At 41.7% G+C, this 25,620-nt stretch overlaps 1 pseudogene across 1 annotated transcript in view; it reads right to left on the bottom strand.

Moving 5' to 3' along the window:
* Positions 1-25,356, bottom strand: part of LOC307063491 (U3 small nucleolar RNA-associated protein 25 homolog) — a 28,824-nt pseudogene extending 3,468 nt beyond the window's left edge. Inside the window, exons 1-11 of the transcript in view lie at positions 25,078-25,356; positions 23,921-23,960; positions 22,985-23,216; positions 20,816-20,986; positions 18,360-18,448; positions 16,248-16,658; positions 14,070-14,289; positions 6,530-6,732; positions 5,158-5,340; positions 4,909-5,021; positions 3,939-4,184 (exon numbers count right to left, since the gene is read on the bottom strand). The product of the transcript in view is annotated as a U3 small nucleolar RNA-associated protein 25 homolog (transcript). The remainder of the gene's footprint in view (positions 1-3,938; positions 4,185-4,908; positions 5,022-5,157; positions 5,341-6,529; positions 6,733-14,069; positions 14,290-16,247; positions 16,659-18,359; positions 18,449-20,815; positions 20,987-22,984; positions 23,217-23,920; positions 23,961-25,077) is intronic.
* Between the last annotated feature and the right edge of the window lie 264 nt (positions 25,357-25,620).

Here is a 25,620-nt window from a genome sequence, read left to right as displayed (position 1 = left end):
GGTAACAACCAAATCCTCACTAGATTCACAACTGCCACGCTAGTGGCCTGACAGAAGAGGCGTCCAGGCCAACTACTTACTCAGGCACTACATTCAACTGACAATTACAAAAAACACAGAAAAGCAAGAAAAAGACATTAAAACCATGAGGTATCATTTTGACTATCAAGTCACTGGAGAAAAGGAGAATTTACAGAAATATTTACAGAATTTACAGAAACAGGCTAATGGAGTATAAATTATTGTGTGTGTATTTCACCGGGGAGGGGAGAAGATGGGAGTGGCAACACACAGCAAATTTTAAACTGGGTACAGCTTTTGAACAAATAAGTTTTCCTTTCCAAATTTATCCTAAGGAAATGCCTAGGCAACTATGCCATCAACTATGCATATGGATGCTCTTGGCATTATTGTATATAATAACAGAAAACAACAAATCAATATGCCCATTAAAAGGAAACTGGGTTAATTATATACCCATACAATGTAACACTATGCAACCATTAAAAAGGATGCTATACACACCTTAAAGGTTACTTATAATTACACAGAAAAGGTATTTTTACAATGTAAAGATTTAGCAGACCTACACCTTGACCAAGTGATTACATTTAGTATCACCAAAAATGGGACAAACTGACACCCTGGGCCTCTTGAGGAGATGCAGGGGGAAGTACACAATATCCTCTATGTAGAATTCTTACTAAAATAATGTTTAAATCTTTGGTCCCCGAACTCTGATGCTCACTCAATCACCTATTTGTTTTTTAAAAATACCTGTAATTGGTCCCCATCCCCAAACACCATGATTTAATTGATACTGGGGTATGACCAGGGCATTCAGATTTTTAAAAGCTCCCCAAGGGGATTCTAATATGTAGCAAAGTTTGGGAACACTGATCTAAATAATAAGAAAACAGCCAAATCCAGATGTGGGACATTCTACAGGAAACTGGACTGGACTCTTCAAAAAATATCAGTATCACAGCAAGAAACAAAGGAAGAGAATTATTCTAGATCAGCGTTTCTTAACCCTGGCACTACTGCCATTTTAAGCCAGGTAATTCTTTGTTGTAAGGGCTGTCCTGTGCACTGTAGGACGTCTAGCAGCACCCAGGCCTTGACCCGCTTGAACCACTAGACCACTAGAATAACCCTCCAACTGTACCAACCAAAAATGTCTCCAGATATTTCCAAATGTCCCTTGGGGAGCAAAACTGCTCCTGCTTGAGAACTGCTAAAATAGACTAAAGAAACATGTCACACAAGTGCAATGTAGGATTCTTAACTAAATCCTGGATTGGGGTGGGGGGGGTGGTGAGAAACAGCTGTAATAGTCATTTTGGGAACAACTAGGAAAATTTGCATACAGACTAAATATTAGATGGTATTACTGCAGTAATGTCAAGTGGTATGTTAATGGTGTTGTGGTTAGATAAAAGAATGTTGTTTTTAAGCTCTACAGGCTGAAAGATTTAGGAGTTAAGTGTCATGAAGCCTCCCATAATCTACTCTCAAATGGTTCAAGAAGAAAAAATAAGAGATGTGAGTGGAAAGAGAGAAGGAGAGACAGAGAATGTGGGTGCATGAGAATGTGGCAAAATGCTAACAGCTGGTGAAGCCTAAGTGGAAGGAGTTAGAGATGTTCACTGGGATAGTCTTACAATGTCTTTTGAAATGAAATCTTCCCAAATAAAAAGTTGGAGCGGGGGCAGGATATAGTAGAACTATATATATATATTAACTTAAAAATACATCCATAACATACAAGTATATACCAAAATGCTAACTTATTTAAGCTTTTTTTCAATAAGCACATGAAACATTCAAGATAAAAGAAAAAAAATCCAAATGCGTACACTGTGATCCCAATGTTGGTGTCCTTTTTAAAATGCCTGTGTCTGTGTGTGTGTGCACGTGCACATGTTTTTTACATCAAAGAGACAGGAAAGAAATACACCAAAATGGGTATTTATATCAGTAAGATGATAGGTGATCCCATTTTTTTAACCTAGATTTTCTAGGTTCTCTACAATAATTGTGTAATACTCTTATAATGAGAGTATTTTTAAAGCAAAATAAAACAACAAAACCAATTCCAATAGGTATTATATTTAAAACCCAAGAAAATCTCTCTTAGTACCAATTCGTGCACAGTAGAGACTAGGCATCTCCTGGAAATAAGAGCACGTGACCAGAACCTCTCCAGAGGGGCAGTTAGTAACAATTCCCATGACCTTCTGCACCTCTTCCCCTGCCTTCCTCCTCTCCTGTATGTGCTTTGGGTCTTCGGTGACCCCTACAAATATGGCGTAACACTGTGACAGGACCTAAAACTAAGGACATTCCCGATGTCTATGTTACCTGACAACTGTTAAAGATAAATGAGGCAACCACAACTGACTTGCAAGGCTGGCTCCTGCATACAGTCTATAAAGACGAGGTCTGTTACTTCTATAACTGGGGTTCTCCCTGAGGCAGGGAGCACTCAGAAACACCCCACTAGCGTTTCCCACCTCCAGAAATCCTACCTCCAGAGTTTCTGATTGCCCCCTGCTTAAGAATCCTTCCTGTGCTAACCCACTGATAATGCTCAGAGAAAGAACTGTGAACTGTCCTCCCCTCAGGAGGGCCATCATGACCAAATGCCCATCCCATCCTAAGATTCTACTGGTTTCATCTCCCCAAAGAAAACAAATCCTCAGGTTGAAAGTTTTTTGCTAGCTCACAAATGAACTGTAATATGTCTAACACGGCCTACTTCCATAGAGAATATAAATACAGAATTTTAAAGCTGGATACTAAAGTGTAAAATACATGTACTTTTCCCAAGGTCAAATGAAAAAATCAAATCACAAAGACACTGCAGATCAAAATACCCATCATCACCTTGGTGACCTCTCAAGCAAAAAAAATCTATAGCTGGGAACCTTGAGATAATTGGCAGTTGCAGATTATCTCCATTCAACTTAAACACCCACTAACCTGGTCCAGGGTACAAAGCTAATGGCACGTGTTCGGTTTGTCTTTATAGTGACTTTGGGGACAAAACAGTTTGGTCAATAAATGAACAGTGTAAGACAGAAGACTGTCCTGCCTACTTAAGAGAAAGGGCTCCTTTGACATCATGCCCTCTCCTTGAAAAGCTGCTACTTGAGAGCAGTCTTCATCCCAGCTTAGTTCACACTTGCTACAGACAATCACGCTGGGAAGTTTTCCAATCCATCCACTTCATTTAAAGGACTTGCTTTGATGTATCAAGCTTTTGGAAAACTAAGGGCTCTTTAGACCTGCTGAGTGCAAACTCCCCCAAAATACCATTTCCAACATGAATGAAAACAACAACTCACTGGAACAAAGCAAATGATGATGCCAGCAAGAAGCAAACCCTGAAGCCCTTAAATACTCACCTCTAAGCCCCTCACCTTTTGCTTCTCCTAAACTTCAAGGAGCCCCTTAGTCCTGGTTCTCCTTGGTGCAGAAGTGTGTGTGCACTGCCTCAGGACAAATGAGAGCTTTCTGAACACTGACCCTGTACTCAACTTCCATCTCCACAGACCACACAGTCCCCAGTGTTTCATCTGTGCTTCTACGACAGGTTCCTCCCTTTCCTGTATTCAGTTGAGAGCTGCTCAACTCTGTAATATCCTTCTTGAGGGGTATACCCACAGCTACAGGAGGTACCCTAAGTATGGACCCACTCCAGATCTATATACAGGTTATGCTGTAGTCACTCATTCGTTTCTACCACCTTTTCCAACAATGCCCATTTTGAAAGAAATCCAACCAACCAATCAAGAAAAGTCTGTCCAGCCCCCCAAACTCTGGCTTGTCTGCAGGAGGTGAAGCAAGGGAGGACCTTATAACACAGCAAAGCCCACCATGCACTTGGAAGCAGACCCTCCAGAGAGGACACTTGAAACCTGGCCCTACTTTACCTTTTGTAGAAATGGAAGTGCTCTGTGAGGAGCAGGAACTGCTTCTCTCCTTGAAGGAAGAAGTGTCTGGCCCTGGAGACACCAGACTTCTGGGTGTACTCGCAGATATGAGTGAAGTTCAGTTCCTCCTTCTTGAAGTAATTTCGGAGACGCACAAAGTCAAAGTAGGAGGGGACATAGATAAGCGTGTGAGACATGACTGCATCACGATACTGAGGCAAAATCTTGTTGACGAAAAAGTTAAACCTGATTTGGAAAGGCAAAGGGCAGAGTCAGTGGTCTAGAGGTGAGCCATAGTGTCACTGCCAACTGCATGACCCTGGGCAAGTCACAATCTCCTTCTACCTCCCCTAAGAGGCCAATTTGGCCTACCTCATTGCAAAGAGATTATATAGGGATAAAACTTGTTAAGCACATCAAAAAGTAAGTGCCAACACTATTCATCATAAAGAATAGATGTGATGCTTGTATATCCCAGAGAATTATTCTAGGAAGTACGTAACTGTATCATTCATTCATTCAGTTGTCAATCAGTCAGTCAACAAATAATTACTGAACACCTACCATGTGTTAAGCACCATTCTGCTACCATGGGTCCCCTGACTAAACACAATGAGAAGACAGGGGGAAATTACAGAGAGAATTAGAAAAACAGTTGTTGCCCTGAAGGGCTTAGAATTAAGTTGTTGACATGAGGCATTAAAAAATTAATGTAATTTTAAAATGCCACAGTCGAGGGGAAAGTACCCTTGATTTACTAACCCTGACACTATTGGAACTAGGACAACACACCATTTCTCTGGCCTTCAGTGTCCTCCTCTGTCAATGGCATGATTGGATTCAATTATCTCATTTCATTTCATAAATGGTAACTAAGAAAGCCAACACGGAATACAATTCTAAATTTGAACGCCCAAGTAAAATCCCTCTCTGTGACCCCCCAGGGATCCAATGGGACAGGGGAGGGTACCTGGCATCAATCACTGAAGCTAGGTTTTCAGGTTCCATCCTCTGGAAGACATGTGGGAGCTGCACCAGGACATGACTGATGCAGCCTGTCATCGGGACATTCCTCACAGCCACCTGCCAGGAGTCAGTGAGAACATTAGGAAGTGAGCTATCCCCATTGTTGACCAAATGCTGTCCTCTCCTTCTGCCTCATGACCCAAACAATACACAATACTTCATGAAAATTCAGAGAAAGAAGGAGAGAACCCACCTGGCCTTGCACATTGACGCAGTACTTGTTGAACACAGAGTTGATCTGGGCATCCTGCAGGACCCCAAACAGCAGCGTCTGACGATAGTACCTGGACCAATTATTGGGGTTCCACATGCGCACTCGAGAAAAGTCCACCCCATGTGAGTCCAAGGGCAGTAGGTTCATGTGGTTCATCAAATGCTTTGAGCAGAAATAATACTCCATTAATACTTATTGAACACTTAACCTGTTGGGCGTTGCTAACCTTTCTATAAGCCCATCATCTTATTTAACCCCATGAAGTAGATACTATCATCTCCCAAATTACAACAAGAAAACAGGCTCAGATGGGTGAGTGACTTGCCCATAGTCAAGCGAACAAGAAGAAAAGCTCAAACTGGCCACCTTGTGGATCTTTCAAAAAGGATCAAGATGCTACCTATACAGAATATTTCTTTTAAAGGAAATTCTGAAATGCCACTCTGGTCACTCTATAAGCCACTCAGTTCCAGACTTGGACAAGAAGGGAAATGACATGGAAAACAGAGCTGCTGTCCTTCCATGACTTGGTTCCCAAAACGTTAGAAAATTCCCTGAGTGACTACATGTGCCTTTTGCTCAAAATAAAGATGACTCAACCATCGACGTGCCTTTCCTATTTTAATCATATTTTTACCTTGTAATGTATATTGAAGGGTCACAAGTACTATAAGTTTATTCCCTACTTTATAAATAAGTACTCCCCTTTATCTGTCCCAAACTTACTCCAAGTCCTGGGGTTGTAGAAAAGGTAAATTCTCACATGCCTTATAAAAATAAACCTATAGTTCTGTGATGAGGATTGTTCCAAAGCACAATCCTAAACCCCAAAACATTGCAGAGTATGTTGAGAGGGAGAAAAAAAATCATAGTACAAATTACAGTAGGGGGACAAAAACATCTTACGTTTCTCTGTAAAACATCACAAATTAAGAAATCATGAGCAATGTTTTCCATCTCCACTGAAGACCAAACAAAAGAGAACGAGCATAAATAGGAGGAACTATTTTAGATAAAAACATTCCTGGTGAGGAGGGATTTCAATCAACCAACCAACCAACCAACCAACCAACCAACCAACCAACCACACTAAACTGGTCTATTACTAGAAGCAACTTTTAAGGGGAAGAAATCTTTTCTGGAGATTTGAAAATGTTGACAAGAATTTTTATCTTTCTGGATACTTTACTGACCAACTTGTGGGTAGAAGAGGGGACAACATTTCCCGTTTTCAAATTGGAAAATGTGGAATATTTCCATTTCCAAGCTGAGTTTTAATCTGGACTTTAATAACCATTTCAGACTCAAACCACTGAGCTTCTTGTCTCTAAATGTTAATGACCAGCATTACCAAGACATGCTCCCAGTTCTGCATCAGGTAAATGTCAGCTTGATCAATGATGAGAAGCTCAATAGAAGACAGAAAGTCAAAATCTCTCTTCTTCTCTCCTTCTCCACCAATGATGGTCCTCAAGCCCAGAGGGGAGGCAATGAGGATGTCTGACGAATAGAAGGGGGCATAAAGTCGGATGCTTCTCTGCAGTATTGCTACCCCTATACACAAAACAGCCAAGCACACATCAGTTCATGAGTCACCACCAAGCCATTAGCTTCCACCCTCTCAAACTGCAGCCTCCCCTTGTACCTTCCACATCTTCCCCTTTGCATGTAATTGTGCTCAAACTGCTTTAATTATTAAAATCATCATCGTCATCATCATCATCCCTCCTTTGCATCTACGGTCCCTTCTAGCTCCCACCCTCTTCTTTTCCTTCACTGGCAAACCTTCCAAAAAATTATCTCTACTTTAAAATCTCCCACTCACTCCTTAATGTACTGCAATCTGCCTCTGAGTCTCAGGACACCACTGAAATGACTCTTGCCAAGGTCACCAACAGCTCTCAGTTACCAATTCAATGGCACTTTAGTGTTTCTTGTCACGAATGCATAAGCACACCCTCCTTGAAATGTTCTTTTCCTTACTGGTGGTTTCTATCACTTTAACACTTACTTCTATTACTGACCTGGTCCTTATCTATTTTTCCATATTCAAAGAGCTCTTCAACAAATCCCTGGATTCACCCACAAGTTCTCTTTCACTCTACATAAAGCTTTGGATAAATATATTCACTAATTATGGCTTTAACATTATCATCACAAAAATTTATATTTCCTGCCCACATCTCTTTCCTAAGCAACAAGTAGCAGTCTGTAAAGAGCCCAGATCATATGTGAAGGAGATTCACTTGCTAATCTTAAAGCATCTACCAGAGGGGCAGAAGTTGGCTGGGACTCTCTCTGGGGACAGAATGCTGGCAGATGCCATTTTTACAAATTCCCTCTACCTTGATGGCACTGGTGGGTGCCACTTTTTTGCACTCTCACTCTAAGTTGCTAACAGTGGTGGTGGGTGAGTACCCCCTACCCCACGGCCCTGCACTGCCTGTGTGCAGCACTGACAAACATGGACAACGAGCAGCCACGCCTACCCCATCTCATGCCACTCGCGGGACACGACCTGAGGCAACAATCGCATGTAGCCCACACAGGGGACACTCCTTGAGCACCAAGCTCAGGCAGATGGGGGTGGGACTGCATTTCTAGACTCCATGGGAGTGAAACAAACAGAGTTTATAAGACGACCAAGAACTAGGAAAAAGTTAAAAATACAGTTCATCTCCCACACAGGGCCACTCCTTCAAGACGGGGCAGTAACTGTTTTGCATAATACACAGAAACAAACACGGAGAGTCAAGCAAAATGAGGAAGCAGAGGAACATGTTCCAAATGAAGGAAGAAGATAAAACCCCAGAAAAAATATTTAATGAAACAGATGTAAGTGATTTATCTGATAAAGAATTCAAAGTCATAGTCCTAAAGATGCTCACCAAACTTGGGAGATGAATGAACGAACACAGTGAGAAACTCAAGAAAGAGACAGAATATAAGAAAGTTCTAAACAGAACTCACACAGCTGAAGATTATAATAATTGAACTGAAAAATACACTAGAGGGAATCAACAGCAGACTAGATGGTAGAAAAGAACAGATCAGTGACCTGGCAGACAAGGTAGTAGAAATCACCCCAACAGAACAGCAAAGAGAAAAAATATTTTTAAAATATGAGGACAGTTTAAGGGAACTGTGGGACAACATCAAGTGTACTATCATCGGTGTTAAGGGGTCGCAGAAGAAGAGAGAAAGGGGCACTAACATCCACATTATAGGGGTCCCAGAAGGAGGACAGAGAAAGAAAGGGGCAGAAAACTTATCTGAAGAAATAATGGCTAAAAATGTCCCTAACCTGGTGAAGGAAACAGACATTCAGGTCCAGCAAGAACCAAGAGTCCCAAACAAAATGAACCCAAGGAGATTCATACCAAGACACATTATAATTAATATGTTAAAAGTCAAAGGTAAAGAGGGAATCTTAAGCAGCAAGAGAAAAACAACTAATTACAGACAAGGGAATCCCCATAAGAATATCAGCTGATTTTTCATCAGAAACTTTGTGGTCCAGAAGGAGATGGCATGATATGTTCAAATATGCTGAAAGGAAAAAACTTCCAACAAAGAAGGAAGGAAATAATAGAAGTCAGATGAGAAATACTGAATAAATGAAATGGAGACAAAAAAAAAAGATCAATGAAACTAAGAGCTGGTTCTGTGAAAAGATAAACAAAATTAACAAACCTTTAGTCAGACTCAATAAGAAAAAAAGAGAAGGGGCCCAAATAAAATCAGAAATGAAAGAGAAGCTATAACTGACACTATAGAAATACAAAGTATCATAAGAGACTACTACAAACAATTATACACCAACAAGTCAGATAACCTAGAAGAAATACATAAATTCCTAGAAACACACAATCTTCTAAAACTGAATCATGAAGAAACAGAAAATGTGAATAGATCAATTACTAGTAATGTGATTGAATCAGTAATCAAAAAGCTCCCCCAAAACAAAAGACCAGGACCAGAGAGCTTCATGATAAATTCTACGAAATACTTAAAGAAGATTTAATACCTATCCTTCTCAAACATATTTCAAAAAACTGAAGAGGCGGAAACACTTCCAAACTCATTTTATGAGGCCAGCATAACCCTGATACTGAAACACCACAAAAAAAGAAATGTACAGGCTACTATGCCTGATAAACACAGATGCAAAAATCCTTGACAAATTATTAGCAAACTGAATCCAACAATACATTAAAAGGACCATACACTATAATCAAGTAGAATTTATTCCAGGGATGCAAGGATGGGTTGACAAAGTGGGTATAGAGGGAACGTATCTCAACATAACAAAGGCATATACGATAAACCCACAGCTAACATCATATTCAGTGGTGAAAAGCTGAAAGCATTTCCTCTAAAATCAGGAACAAGACAAGGATGCAGACTTCTGCCACTTTTATTCAACATAGTATTGGAAATCCTAGCCACAGCAACTAGGCAAGAAAAAGAAATAAAAGATAACCAAATTGGAAAGGAGGAAGTAAAACTGACTATTTGCAGATGACATGATACTTTATGGAGAAAACCCTAAAGACTCCACCGAAAAACTGTCAGAACTAATAAATAAATTTAGTAATGTTGCAGGATACAAAGTTAACAAAAATCTGTTGTGTTTATATACATTAATAATGAACTATTAGAAAGAGAAATTAAGAAAACAATCCATTTACAATAGCATCAAAAAGAATAAACTACCTAGAAAAAAATCTAACCAAGAAGGTAAAAAACTTGTACTTGGAAAACTACAAGGTATTGATGAAAGAAATTAAAGATGACAGAAGCATGAAAAAATACACCATGCTCATAGATTGGAAGACTTAGTACTGTTAAAATGTCCATACTGGACACCAAGGGGGGAAAGTGGGGGTGGGGGTGGGGGTGTGATGAATTGGGAGATTGGGACTGACATGTATATACTAATATGTATTAAATGGATAACTAATAAGAACCTGCTGTATAAAGAAAGAAAGAAAATTCAAAAACAAAGTCCATACTACCCAAAGAAATCTACAGATTTAATGCAATCCTTATCAAAATACCCATGACATTTTTCATAAAACTAGAATAATCCTAAAATTTGTACAGAGTTGCAAAGGATCCTGAATAGCCAAACTGATTATGAGAAAGAAGAACAAAGCTGAAGGTATAACACTCCCTGATTTTAAACTACACTACAAGTCTACAGTAATCAAAATTGTACGGTAATAGCACAAAAACAGACACAGATCAACAGAACAGAGAGCCCAGAAAGAAATCCATATTTATATGGTCAATTAATCTATGACAAAGGAGACAAGAATATACAATGCAGAAAAGACAGTCTCATCAACAAATGGTGATGGGAAAACTAGACAGCTACATGCAAAAGAATGAAACTGGACCACTAGCTTACACCATCTACAAAAATCAACTCAAAATGGATTAAAGACTTGAACATAAGACCTGAAAACCACAGAACTCCCAGAAGAAAACATAGGCAGTAACTTCCCTGACAACAGTCTTAGCAATATTTTTTTGGATCTGACTCCACAGGCAAGGGCAATGAAACCAAAAATAAACAAATGGGACTACATCAAACTAAAAAGCTTGTGCACAGCGATGGAAACCATCAATGAAACAAAAAGGCAATCTACTGAATGGGAGAGGATATTTGCAAATCTAGTAAGGGGTTAAGATCCAAAATATATAAAGAACTCATGTAACTCATTATCAAAAAACCCCAAACAGGGCTTCCCTGGTGGCGCAGTGGTTAAGAGTCCGCCTGCCGATGCAGGGGATATGGGTTCGTGCCCTGGTCCGGAAAGATCCCACGTGCCGTGGAGCGGCTAGGCCCGTGAGCCATGGCCGCTGAGCCTGCGCGTCCGGAGCCTGCGCTCCGCAATGGGAGAGGCCACAACAGTGACAGGCCCACGTACAGCAAAAAAAAAAAAAGAGGACCTGAATAGACATTTTTCCAAAGAAGTCGTACTGATAGCCAACAGTCAAATGTAGAGATGCTCAACATCACTCATCATCAGGAAAATGCAAATCAAAATCACAATGAGAAATCAAAACTACAATGAGGTACCATCTCACACTGGTCAGAATGGCCATCATTAAAAAGTCTACAAATAACAAATGCTGGAGAGGGTGTGGAGAGAAGGGAACCCTCCTACACTGTTGGTGGGAATGTAAGTTGGTGCAGTCACTATGGAAAGCAGTATGGAGTTTCCTTGGAAAACTAAAAATATAATTACCATATGATCCAGCAATCCCACTCCTGGGCATATATCTGGACAAAACTATAATTCAAAAAGATACATGCACCCCTATGTTCATAGCAGCACTATTCACAATAGCCAAGACGTGGAAACAACCTAAATGTCCATTGACAGATGAATGGATAAAGATGTGATACATATATACAATGGAATACTACTCAGTCATAAACATGAACAAAATAATGCCATTTGGCAGCAACATGGATGCAACTACAGATTATCATACTAAGAGGAGTCTGTCAGAAAGAGAAAGACAAATACCATATGATATCACGTATATATGAAATCTAAAATATGGCACAAATGAACCTATCTACAAAACAGAAACAGACTCACAGACCTGTGGTTGCCAAGGTCAGGGGTGGGGAAAGGGATGGATTGAGAGTCTGGGGTTAGTTGATGCAAACTATTACCTTTAGAATGGGTAAACAACAAGGTCCTACTGTATAGCACAGGGAACTATATCCAATCTCCTGGGATATGCCATAATGCAAAAGAATATAAAAAAGGATGTATATATGTGTATAACTGAGTCACTGCCGTACAGCAGAAATGAGCACAACATTGTAAATCAACTATACCTACTCCAATTAAAAAAAAAAAAAAGAAGAATGTATCAGGTGGCTAGTAAGTGCTGTGATCAAAATGAAATAATATAAAATGATAGGCTGTGATTTTGGAGTTATAAATTCTTACAGCCACCATGTATTATAAGTTGCTATTAACCAAAGCACAGAGAGAAAAAAAACCACAATGAGATATCACCTCAAACCTGTCAGAATAGGTCTTATCCAAAAGACAAGAAATAACAAATGCTGGCAAAGATGTGGAGAAAAGGGAACCCGTGTGCATTGTTAGTGGAAATGTAAATTGGTGCGGCCACTATGGAAAACAGTATGGATGTTCTTCAAAAATTAAAAATAGAATCACCATACAATTGAGCAATTCAACTTCTGGGTGTTTATCCAAAGAAAAAACCCCACTAATTCAAAAAGATATATGCACTCCTACGTTCAATGCAACATTTATAATAGCCAAAATATGGAATATGGAAGCAGCCTAAGTGTCCACAGATGATGAATGGATAAAGATGTGGTGTGTACACACACACACACACACACACACACACACACACACAATGGAATATTACTGAGCCATAAATGAATGAAATCTTGCCACCTGCGACAACAAGGATAGACCTTGAGGGTATCACAGTAAGTGAAATAAGTCAGACAAAGACAAATATCAACAGCATGTGATTTCACTTATATGTGGAATCTAAAAAACAAAAAACCAGACGGATACAGAGAACAGACTGGTGGTTGCCAGCAGGGAGGGCAGGGTTGGAGGGTGGGCAAAATGGATGGGGGAGATCAGGAGGTATAAAACTTCCAGTTATAAAGTGAACAGGTCACAGGGATCCAATGTATGCCATGGGGAATACAGTCAATAATACTGCATTAACTTTGTATGGTGACAAACGGTAACTTTACTTATTGTTGTGATAAGTTTGTAAGGTATATAGACATTGAATCACTATGTTGTACACCTGAAACTAATATGTCAATTATATATCAATTAAACAAAAGACTGATTTATCAGCTCCTTGTTGGCCGCCTGCATATGTTTAAAACTAACCATAAGCTCTAATCCCCTTGCACTGCACACTCCAGCCATGCTAAAGCCTCTGAATCCTAAGTCATGCCGGTTTATTCACCCTGATGCCTCCACACTTGCCGTTTCCTGTCTGAAACTTTTTCTTCCACTCTCATCGCTCCACTTTGTACCTGGCTAAATCTGACTCAGGTTTCAACTTAGTATGGATGGTACCTCCAACAGAAGGCCTTCCCTAACAGTCCTGAGCCCATTTTGAGTAAGGATATTTGCTTTAAATACTTTAACTAGAACACCCACTATCCTCTAACCGTAACACATCTCATCCCATACTGTCTGATTTGTCTTAAGGCTGGACTTGCTTAACAGTAACTTTTAATTCCATATCTCCAGCTTAACAGTGCCTGGCACATAGTAGATGCTTAATAAGTGGTAAATGGGCATACGTGACTAATAAATATTTTCCAGGAACTTTTTCAATGAACAAGCAACCAAGTACATGGGAGCTGAATGACAAACAAGCAAAAATGTGCAAAGCTGGGGGGGAGTCAGTAAGTCCAGAGTGGAGATAATTCAGGTGTGGGCACTCCACATGGCAGGCAGGAGGGAAGTCCATTACGTACAGATGCTCTAGTTTATTCATCTTCCCCAGGCTGACCCACCCAGCCCCATCACCTCCAACTCCCCGAAGAAGCCCTGTAGCATTGACTGTGAGCTACCAGCTATAGGCATGCTGAGACATTTGTTATAAACATGCAGGTGCCTTTCATACATGCCTTCACAGACACTCCATCCCATTAGCCAAGTATGTACCCCATTAGCCAAGGCAAGACTCTCCCCTGGCAGACGAGTGGTCTCAAATGCGTCCTGGTTCTGCTAGGAGGCTGAGACAGTGACCCTCTGAAAGAATGCCTAATTCCAGGCTTCTAGCTTCCAGCTATGTGCACCTCACACCTCAGGTCCCTCAGGGTCTCAGTTTTGACAAGGAGGAATTACCAGTCCTGAAGTGGTCATCGATGTTGCCGACAAATACAGCTTCATAATCCTCAGGCCTCTTCAGGTTGGGTGGTCTCTCCTTGGGATCTGAGCCATACTCTCCATTAAACCTCTTTTTGTTGCTTACAATTATTTTCTTCTTGCTGTCGCCCTCAAGAAGACTGATGAAGAGCTGTACCACCCGCAAAGCAGCTTCCCGGAATGGCACCACTATCAGCACCTGTGGAGGGAGTGATGGGCAGCCTTGGAGGGGCACGGGGAAGGAAGGACAGCTCGAGGTGAGCCTGCTGGGGACCTAAGGAGCCCTCCGTTCCACAGCCCCTGGCCAAGGACCACATCCGTGTCACCCCCTTTACACAGGACCTGACTCAGTACTGAAGGCTGAGCATCTTTCCGACCCACAGCACCATGTCCTATGGACTTCAATCTCATGGCTCCTTGGGGTGGGGGGCGCAATTCTTAAGCAGAATGTAGAAATTTTTTTTGCAGTACGTGGGCCTCTCACTGTTGTGGCCTCTCCCGCTGCGGAGCACAGGCTCCGGACGCGCAGGCTCAGCGGCCATGGCTCACGGTCCCAGCCGCTCCGCGGCATGTGGGATCTTCCCGGACAGGGGCACGAACCCGTGTCCCCTGCATCGGCAGGCGGACTCTCAACCACTGCGCCACCAGGGAAGCCCAGAAATACTTTTTGAGGTAAGTCAATGCCGTTAACAGAGGTGTCCATTAGCAAAAACCCAAGGGCATAAACACACAAAGCTCTTTGAGGACAAGAAATTTTACTCATTTCTGTCTCCCACAGAACTTAGTTCAGTATTTTGATCCGTAAGACCCAAGGAATATGCTGAACAAATGAATTAGATGTATTAAGTAGAGAATAAAGTTAGTAAGGAAAGGACTAAAGCATCATTACTTTTCTAGTACATTTCCTAGTACATTTTTCAGAAATGATGATAAAGGATTTCTGAAATAAGATGATATTTCAATGGGAAATATAGGATTCAGTTTTCCAAACATTTCCAAAAGTGCTTAATTTTAACTGTTGAGGAAAAAAAACAGAAGATGCTTAACAAATGATTACCTTCTAACTACTCTTGTGTAAACAATACAATCAATGGATATAACCCCAGTCAGATCAGGCAATTCACCAAATTCTGAATGTGATTCATGGGTAATCTACCTCATATTCTATTTTGCAATTCTAAATGGAAACAGATAATCTTATTATCCTGATGTTCAAGATTCTGAGATAGTTTCTCAGAAAGGCAACCAGCACAGCCAGAGGGGTGTAGTGATTCAGTTTGGTACAGTGCAGGGATGATGGATCAGTTTTGAAGAGGGCCAAGTTACTGTCCCGGCTGTCACACTAAGTAAGTGTCTAGGCTTTGGTTTCCCCAACTATCAAACAAGAGGGTTGGACTAAGAAATCTCTAAGAGCCATATCAGTATCAAAATCCTAAAATCCTATTAAGCCCAATGGGAAGAATCTAAGAAGATGAGGCTTCTTCAATATAGACACAGAGGCTAAGGGGTAAGGGGGTATGGGTGGCACAGTATCTAGCTCCAGCACATCATGAAAAATGTAGACAGAATTAAACGATGTAAGCTCCCAATCCACTGGAGCTTAGGCTTATGAGCCACATAAATGTAATCATCACTTTAAGCAGTAATAAGGATACAATGCAAAAACAGGGATTTTGTTTTCCAAGGTTTACATATTTATGTGGCTTAGTGAAGAGAATCCTTGGTTCTAGTCCTGTCTCTGCTACTTTTTCCCTGGTTCTCTTTAGCAAGGTCCTCTACGAATCTGGGTCTCTGTCCACAGGTGTAATATGTAGGGATTGAATAAAAGGCTCCTTAAGGTCCCATCCAGCTCTGACAATCACAAAGAAGAGATTTATAGTGGAGTGTTACTTATGTAGGATCAGGGTTTAGCTTTAAGGAGAGAATTATCATGGAGGTACCTCCTACTCCAGTTTCCAGTTAGATCTGCTATTAGAGACAGTCCACTGAGCTGTCTGCAGCACTGCTGTGACATTACCTGGCCCATCTAATATGCTCATTCTTGGACTCATTCATTATTCCAATCATTAAAACATCTGAGAACCTGCTAAGTGCCAGGACCCATATGTTAGAGCCTTACAGCCTCCTTGAGGGCAAAGTTCTGCTGCTGCCACTCACCTTGGGCCTCGTTAGCCCTTGGTCCCTGAAGTCATCATCATCACCCAACCCAAGTTTCTGGCTTCGGCATCTGCTGTTGTTGGCAAGCACCTGGGCATTGGCTTTGAGAACGTGATTTATCACATGCAGGCAGTACACGTGGCGAATCTCTTCCCCTTTCTTCAGGGCAGTCCTTTCTGGGTAGAACAGGTCCCGGTAAGAATTCATAATTAAGAAGAGCTCTTTCTGGAGGGGTGTGAAGGGGCTACTTGAATTTGGGGGACCAGAGAGGAACTGGCTGTTGGTCTTGATCCAGGTGGATTCCAGAGGCTTCTGGAGATGAAGTGACTTTAAGTCAATGTCCTTTGGGGGTTTAAAGGTTTCCAACTGTTAAAACCTGGATGAAAAGACAAGCTGGCCCAGGATGGGCCACTGTGGGAGAAATGATCAAGAACTAAGTTAGAAATGAATTATAGTACCTTACATTCATATAGTGCTTTATAATTTACCAAGGCCTTTCACAACTTACAGATCCTCTCACTTTATCCTCACAACAACCTTACAAGCTAAACACTATAATGCTCTTCTTGCAGTTTAGGAAATGCTGAGGTTCAGAGCTTATAGGATTCAGACAAACAGAGGCGAACAGAGCTAAGGGTTAGAGCCCAAGGTTTCTGACTTTAGAAACCTTGTGAGCTCTTCACTAGATCAGTGGGTCACAAACTGTCCTGTGGACCACACTGTAGGAAGTCAAAATTTACTCTAGACAAAAGAAAAGGGGGCCCAACGGTCAAATAACTTCGGTAACCACCACAAAACCTAATCCCCCTCAGGGAGAGTCACATGCAGATCGGACACTAAAGGTTCTGCTGAGTCCTGTAACAAGGACTCCGTTCCACTTCGTTTGACCCAGAGTTTTCCAAATTTACTTGGACGTGGAACAAGGTTTTTGTTGTTGTTTTGGATTTTTTTTTTTTTGGAGACATATATTAGAATCAAAAAGAATAGTATTTTGTGGAATACCAGTTTGGGAATTTTTGCACTGTAACAAACTGCTGATCTTAGCAATAAAGAAAGGATGACCTCTGCAATAAAAAAGAATTAACTATTGATATATGCCAACAACTGGGATGAATCTCCAAGGAATTATGCTGCGTGAAAAAAGCCAACCTGTATGATTTTATTTATATAACGCTTTTGAAATAACAAAATTATAGAAATGGAGAACAGATTAGTGGTTACCAAGGGTTAGGAATGGGGGAAGGGAGGTGGGTGTGGTTATAAAATGGCACCAGGGAAGAGGAGGGATCTTTATGGTGCTGGAAATGCTCTGTATGTTGACTGTGGTGGTGGCCAGGGCAACCTACACGTGATAAAACAGTAGAGAACTAAATAACACAAAGGAGCAGGAGCAAAAGTGAGGAAATCTGAATAAGACAGGTAGGTTGTATCAGTGGAAATTTCCTACTTGTGATATTGTACTACAGTTTTGTAAGATGCTACCATTGGGGGAAACCGGGCAAAGGGCACATGGGATACCTTTGTATTATTTCTTACAACTGCATCTATAATTATTATCTCAATAAAAATTTCAATGAAACAAGGATGACCAATTCTTATGAATAGCATCAGTGGTGAAAAAAAAAATCACCGAAAAAAGAAGCAAAAACTGCTCCATACTGAATAATTTAGGTGTGAACTTATCTCAGATATTTCAAACAAATGAACAGCAGTAGCTACTGTCTGACTGAACACTTCGTACATGTCTTCCAGTAAACTAAATTACTTTATTTTGATGCAGGCATTACTGTCCCCCTCTAACAGATGAGAACAGTGAAGATTAAAAAGGTAGATTAACTTGCCTTAGGTCATGAGATAGCCCCTTGCAGACGTTGGTCTAAACCCTGGTGTACCTGTCTCCAAAGCATTCTTATCTTATTGGTCCCCACCTTCCAGCTTCCCAGTGCCTTTTCTAGCTATGCCTGTGCCTTACTGGGCTCTTCCAGTCTTCCTCTATCTTGCTCCCTATCAAGCCATCTGCCACGGGTGTGTATCATACATTCAGGGAGACCACTAAAACCCAAGACCACTGCTTTTCTCCATTTGTAACTGTGATGATGGAACAATGCTTACTTTTAGCTGGTGGGTAGTTTTGGGATTTGTGGCAACAGCCTGGATTTCTTTTTCTTTCAGTTCTTTGTTTACATGTTGTGCAAATGGATCTAATTCAGAAATAAAGAATATTAGAACACTTAGGGCAAATGACAGGGATTTTCCAGTCTTCCCCTGTGAATGACATCCTGTTTTCATGATGTTAACTCATCTTTTTCCCCATCAACTTTCCCCATCATTTATCCCAGTCCAGAGCTTAAAAGTTTCTGACAGGTTCATCTCCCTAAAGCATTTCTTTAATCACGTTATTCCCCACCTCAAAAACCTTTGAAGAAACTTCTTGGACTGAAATTCAACATACACCTCTAACCTACCTCTCTAATGTAATTTTTGAATTACGTGGCTCTCAAATTCTTCTGCCACTGTGGCTTTCCTTCCTTTAACTGAAAATTCTATCCTCTTGTTCACCGCATTTCTATATATCCAAATAGTATCCGTTGAATGTTACCCCCTGACTCACAGTAAGTAACTATTTCCCAAGAGCCTACTGTGTCAGGCACAGTTCTGGCTCCAAAGAAGCCATCTCTGGTCCCCTATAGACAGTCATCACTTTCTCTCAAGCGCCCCACCCTGCCCTCAGTTATCCACACCAACACATATATGTGCATGTCCTACCTCACCTAACTAGACTGCAAGATCCCTGAGGGCAGGTTCCATGTCTGATTTAACCTGCACTGGAAGACAAATATAAATGCTCAACACTCAACTGAGGTGAACAAATGATCAAAATGGCAGGGTCAGTGCTCTGCACTGGCCACCCAACCTTCTCTTCCAGCCCCACTCATGTAAGAAGCAAAGTTAAATGACCCATTCAGGGACCCAGGTAGTAAAACTTCAAATGCAGTGCACCTTATATTAAGACCTAAGATAAAGGTGAACAATAGGAAATAAGAATTCTAGGTGATAATATATCAGTACAGACCAAACAACCAGAGAAACTTTAGGATAGTCAAGCCTCCTAATGTTTCCTCCAGGGTTTTTTTTTTTTAACGTTTTTTGAGTTCAGAACGTGGTTTTTGCCCAAATTCTACCTGCTACTTCTTCCTCTTGTCTAGAATAGCTAACAGAACCAAATGAGGATTAAAATTTCAACTTCAGTGGCACAGCTGGTTGAAGAATGGCACTGGGACCAAAAAAGGCAGTCAGGACACAGAATGAGACCAACCTGACTTGCCCACCCAGGCACAGGCTAAGACACAGGACCTGAGAGACAGCAGAGCCCTGCCTCAGCCTACCACAGGCTTGTCTAAGTAACAGTCATGGGGACAGAGGCATGGCCCAGTGTTCTGTATCTTGACTTTGGCGATGACAATATAAATATACACATTTGTCAAAACTTATCGAATTATATACTTAAAATGGGTACACCTTGTTGAATGTAATTCATACCTCAATAAAGTTGATTTTAAAGTTAAATTAAAAAGTCGCCTATGGGGACTTTCCCAGTGGCACAGTGGTTAAGAATCCGCCTGCCGGGCTTCCCTGGTGGCGCAGTGGTTGAGAGTCCGCCTGCCGATGCAGGGGACACGGGTTCGTGCCCTGGTCCGGGAAGATCCCACATGCCGTGGAGCGGCTGGGCCTGTGAGCCATGGCCACTGAGCCTGGGTGTCCAGAGCCTGTGCTCCGCAACGGAAGAGGCCACAACAGTGGGAGGCCCGCGTACCGCAAAAAAAAAAAAAAAAAAAAAAGAATCCACCTGCCAGTGCCGCGGAGCAACTAAGCCCATGCGCCACAACTACAGAGCCTGAGCTCTAGAGCCAGCGAGCCACAACTACTGAGCCCATGTGTCACAACTGCTGAGCCTGCGTGTCACAACTGCTGAAGCCCGTGTGCCTAGAGCCTGCGCTCCACAACAAGAGAAGCCACCACCGTGAGAAGACCACGCACTGCCACAAAGACCCAATGCAGCCAAAAATAAAGAGAGAGACTGGGGAGACAGGGTGGAGCTTTCTGGCTTCTGAGGTGCTTCCTAGTAATAAGGACCAATCAGATTAGCCACTGCCGGGTCTCACAAATCTGTAAAATTACTGCTCCAGTAAGGAAGAGCAAGTGAAGGATAGAGAGAAAAATGCAAAGTACTTTTCTCCTCTTTCTCTCCCTTCCCTGCTTGGGGAAAAAAATCAGAAGTCTTCCCCTGACCCCAGCTGTGGATCGTGAGCTTTGAGGAACTGGCCTTCCCTGCTATCATTGTTCAACTGTTTGTCCTCATGAACAGCCGCGCCCACTCGCAACACTGCCTAACCCTGAAAAACACAAAAGATCTCGGAGAAGCATTTCTTTCCAGCTCTACATCTAGCTGCTAAACTATCTGTTTCTATTACTGCTCATTCCAATAACAAGAGATTTAACAGGTATTAGACCACAACCACCCATACTAAGCACCAGCTGAATTCAAACAACATGAGCTGTGCTCTGACCTTGTGATGCTTTCAGAGAACAGTTGCCTCCTCTTTCCTCTTCGAGAAAGTTGGTTCCTAGGCTGAAGAGTGACTCATGTTTTGCATCTGTAAACTCCTCTGGGGATTCCTCTGCTGTGCCAGGTGGCCCGTGCCCATCTTTTCCCTTAGGGTCAGCAGGTAAGGCCGCATCTGCAGTTTTGATAAAACATTTTGTGAAATTATTTACTACTCATAAATATAATTACACTTCTGTTGACAAATGAAATCTAATTCCTTAGGCTATCATTTACTTTTAAGCAAATTCAGGTAGAAGACATAAGTCTCAAAACTGAGCTTGACTGCTGACCTAGTACCTGTAAAGATGTTCAAATCAGCGTTGATATAACAAATAACTAGAAAAAATGATTTCGTCATTTCTATCGAAGGGGTACTAATTAAATTACCACATATTATTTACAATGGAATACTATGTGATTAAGCTAATGTGAACCCAGTTACACACGTTATATCATTAAAGAAAAAAGTAACTTACAGAAATATATGAGGCCATTATGCACATACACACAAATATATATTCACTCATATATCCATAAAAAAGTAGTCTGGAAGGTTCTATAAAATGTTAAAGGTGTTCATCCCAGGGTGGAGGAGATATATGTTAACTATATCACCCTCTTAAATTTTTACAGGAAATATATATTACTTTTATAATTTAAAAAACCAGACTTTTCATTTTTAAAAACCTAAAACATGAAAGAAAACTGGAAAACCAACAAAATCAAAAAAGTCCCTAAGTCTGAGGCAACGATTTTTTTATCCGAGTACAAGTGATGAATGAAAACACTAAGAATGGTGTGTGACACCTTAAAGTATAGAAAAAAACACAGTAAGGCAAATAGGCATTAAGATAATAGAATATAAAAAGTTACCCAGATATATTCAGACAATGGACTACTATTCCAGTAATAAAAAGAAATGAATTACTCATATGAACTACACGGATGAGTCACAACAACATGAGGAGCCAAAGAAGCCACATGCAAAAGGGTACTTATTGTGTGCTTCCATTCATATGAATTTCTAGAATAGGAAACACTAATACATAGTGAAAGAAAGCATGTCAGTGGTTGCCTGATGCCAGGCCTGGGAAACTGACTGTAAAAGGACAAGAAGGAACTTTTTGCAGGTATTGGAAGTGTTCTGTATCTTGACTTTGGCGATGATAATATAGACAGACACATTTGTCAAAACTTATCAAATTACATACTTAAAATGGGTACACCTTGTTGAATGTAATTCATACTGCAATCAAGTTGATTTTAAAGTTAAATTAAAAAGTCACCTATGGGGACTTCCCTGGTGGCACAGTGGTTAAGAACTCGCCTGCTAATGCAGGGGACGTGGTTTCAAGCCCTAGTCTGGGAAGATCCCACATGCCGCAGAGCAACTAAGCCCGTGCGCCACAACTACAGAGCCTGTGCTCTAGAGCCCGTGAGCCACAACTACTGAGCCCATGTGCCACAACTACTGAAGCCCACGTGCCTAGAGCCCATGCTCCACAACAAGAGAAGCCACCACAGTGAGAAGCCGGCGCACCGCAACAAAGACACAATGCAGCCAGAAATAAATTAATTAATAATAATTTTTAAAAAACTAGTCACCTAGATGTCCGAGTGAGACAGAGTTCCTTTAAGCTTTCAATCCCAGCTCTTCTCTGAAGCCTCCCCTCATGCACCCTGGCAGCATGTGACCACTTTGCACCTCTTTAACACCTTATATTTATCGGTTCCATTCAGATTTGATGCTTGAAAAGTTTTGTATATTTTATGTCTATCTTCCACTAAACTTGGTTCCTCTAAGGCAGGAACAATAATCTCTTTCATAAATTGAGACCATTACAAAAACAGAATTATGTTCCCTTTCCTCTCAATCAGGGGAATTTGAAGTAGGATTGATGAAATCCTGGAAATCATAAGCAAAAATGTCATTTCTGCATTTTTATGGCCAGAGGGTCCTTCCTGTGTTTTCATCAGATTCTTGAAGATATCACAGAGCCCAACAATGTTAAGAATCTCTGCTTTGAATCCATGTGCTTTCACCCAGCTCTATGGTACAAGGCACCCTGCCCCTGGGGCAATCTGTCTGTGGTCCCTGCAAAGATGATAAACCCACATCAAAGACACTTACTCTTCTGCATGTCAGTAGACTCTACTGCCGTCTCTTCCTCCACAACGATGTCACTATCGCCGTCTTCAAGATTCATTTCTGCCTCATATATAACACTGTCTTCTTCCTCTTCCTCCTCCTCATCTTCCTTGGAAACATCCTTTAACGTGGCAAGTAGTCTGTTGTAACCAGAAACTTGTTCTGGTTCACTCTATGCTTCACTTTCAGAACTTGAAGTATCTAAACCCTCTGACTAAAAGGAAAATGGGGATTTTAAAAACAAAAATTATATTGTTCTTGTTGCTACCCCACGACTATCATCAGGCCCACAGTGGAACCAAGTTCAGACTTTTCTAAATAAAAACTAGCTTTTCTGCAAATATGCAATCTCATCTATTCAACCAAATCTAGCACCAAATTTGTTTAAAACAGCTAATCTAGCTATGATTCTAGAAGCTCTTCCTCTTCTTTGAACTGCTAATGTACCACATGGGAAGACAGCAAACTAAACACATGGAGCTTTAGGTTATAAGGCGATCTAACCTATGTGTCAGACACTTGGCACCTTTAAAGGAGCAACAGGAAAACTTACAACAAAAAAGTGTACTTTATTTCTGAGTCTGGGGTAATGAAATAAGACCTTTGATGATTTTGCACTCTATTTTATGTTAAGTAAACATGACATTCCCTCTTAGGATTCACCAAGAGCCCTCTGGTAAGCCTCCTTAACAGGTTCTAACAGGCTAATCTCTCAGGACAGTTTCATACTTTATACTATATTAGTTATCACAATGGCATTTTAACAGACACCTGCACTTAAAACTAAGCAATATTACTAAAATATAGCTTACATCTAAAATCAAAAAGAGTGGAAATGTAGCCAAACTTTATTACCATATATAATCTTAAAAGTAACAGTCCAGAATCTACTATCATAAAGAAGGTATAAAGCATTACCAGTTGACAAGTCTGTGGTTTTGCTTCCTTTCTGGAAACCCTGAGAAGAAACAGGCAATGTTAAACTTTAACTACTAGTATGTAGCAATTAGGAAAAGTCTAATGATACAACTTTAAATGAACATGGCAGACTATACCGTTATAAATACATTATATCTATTGTCAAGTAAAAACTCCATATGCATTTGGACAGGTTTTGTAAGGATATGCCAAATAGATAATAATAGACGAATGAAAAAGTCTAACAAGACCACATGACAAATACTACAGTCACACAGTAACAGGCTCTCATCCAAAAGATGGGAAATTTTGGCAAATAAAAGCCGTCGGGGTTCACCTTTTCTAGCAAATTTCTTAAGTAGGCTATCCCGCTAACTGTTGATAAAGCAGCCCAAAGGGGTGGGATGAGCACTAAGATCATAACTGAGAGTCTGGACACTTATAGAGGAACCCACAACTACCCAAACATTCGTTTCCTCATGGTCACTGAATACATAGGTGATGTCGAGGGTCCCAAGCAATTCTTTTCTTATTTTTTTTTAACTTATTTATTTATTTTTGCCTGCTATGGGTCTTCGTTGCTGCGCCCGGGCTTTCTCTAGTTGCGGCGAGCGGTGGCTTCTCTTGTTGCGGAGCAGGGGCTCTAGGCTCGCGGGCATCAGTAGTTGCACCACCCTGGCTCAGCTGTTGTGGCTCGCGGGCTCTAGACTGCAGGCTCAATAGTTGTGGCGCACGGGCTTACTTGCACCGCGGCATGTGGGATCTTCCCGGACCAGGGCTCGAACCCCTGTCCCCTCCGTTGCCAGGCGGATTCTTAACCACTGCGCCACCAGGGAAGCCCCCAAGCAATTCTTTAAAAACATACAGAACGAAAACAAGCTTATAAAATCTCTGCCCAGTCGCCACACAGGAGGCGTGCCGTCTAGCATAAAACTACAGGCTCAACAAAGGGTAGGAAGACCGGTGAAGAACCCCATCTCAGGCGGGAAGCCGCCAGGATCCCCGGGCGAGCTAGGCCGGCGCCGGGGCAGCGTGGGACGCGGCGGGAGCTGCCCTGTCACTACCCCCGGGGCACCGGCGGACCAAACGCGGGGACACGCGGGCTCCCACCGGGAAAGGACGCCGGCAGCGCCGGTCCCAGCCTTGCCTCTCCATACGTGTCATAGAAGGGATGCTCCTCGCCGAAATCCCTTAGATGCTGCTTCTGCTTTTTAGTTAGGGAGCTGAGCAGCTGGCTCTGGCTCCGGCTCCGGCTCCGGCTCCGGCTCCCGCGTTTGCCCATGGGGAAGACAGCAAGTCAGCCAAACCTCCAAGAATCGCGTTTTGCCCCCGGAAGTAGTCTCGTCAACCCACTCACGCGGGCTTGCCAACGGCGCTTTACGGCGGAAGCAGGGTGCCATAAAGCAGACCCGCTTTACGTCGCGCTTGTACGACAGGCGTTAGAACTTCCTGTTTCCCATTCTGCCCCCTAGCGAGGCTCTTTGGAAGCACGTGCACGCATGCGCAGCTTTTCTCTGAGCCCCGTAAGGAAGGCAGGCAGGCAGGCAGGGAGGCTTCGGGCTTCCCCAGGTGGGTAAATGGGTGGGTGTACTTTGTGCGTCTGTTTTGGCTGTGAGAATCAGCCTGCATAAACGTGTAGTGACTGAGATGGTTGAATGCAGTGCCTTTATATTATGCCATAATACAAATACCAACTAACA

This window comes from Hyperoodon ampullatus (assembly GCF_949752795.1).
Source record: "Hyperoodon ampullatus genome assembly, chromosome: 2".
In the NCBI taxonomy this organism is placed as follows: Eukaryota; Metazoa; Chordata; class Mammalia; order Artiodactyla; family Ziphiidae; genus Hyperoodon; species Hyperoodon ampullatus.
Note: the sequence above shows the minus strand (reverse complement) of the source record. Positions and strands in the feature narration are given on the sequence as shown.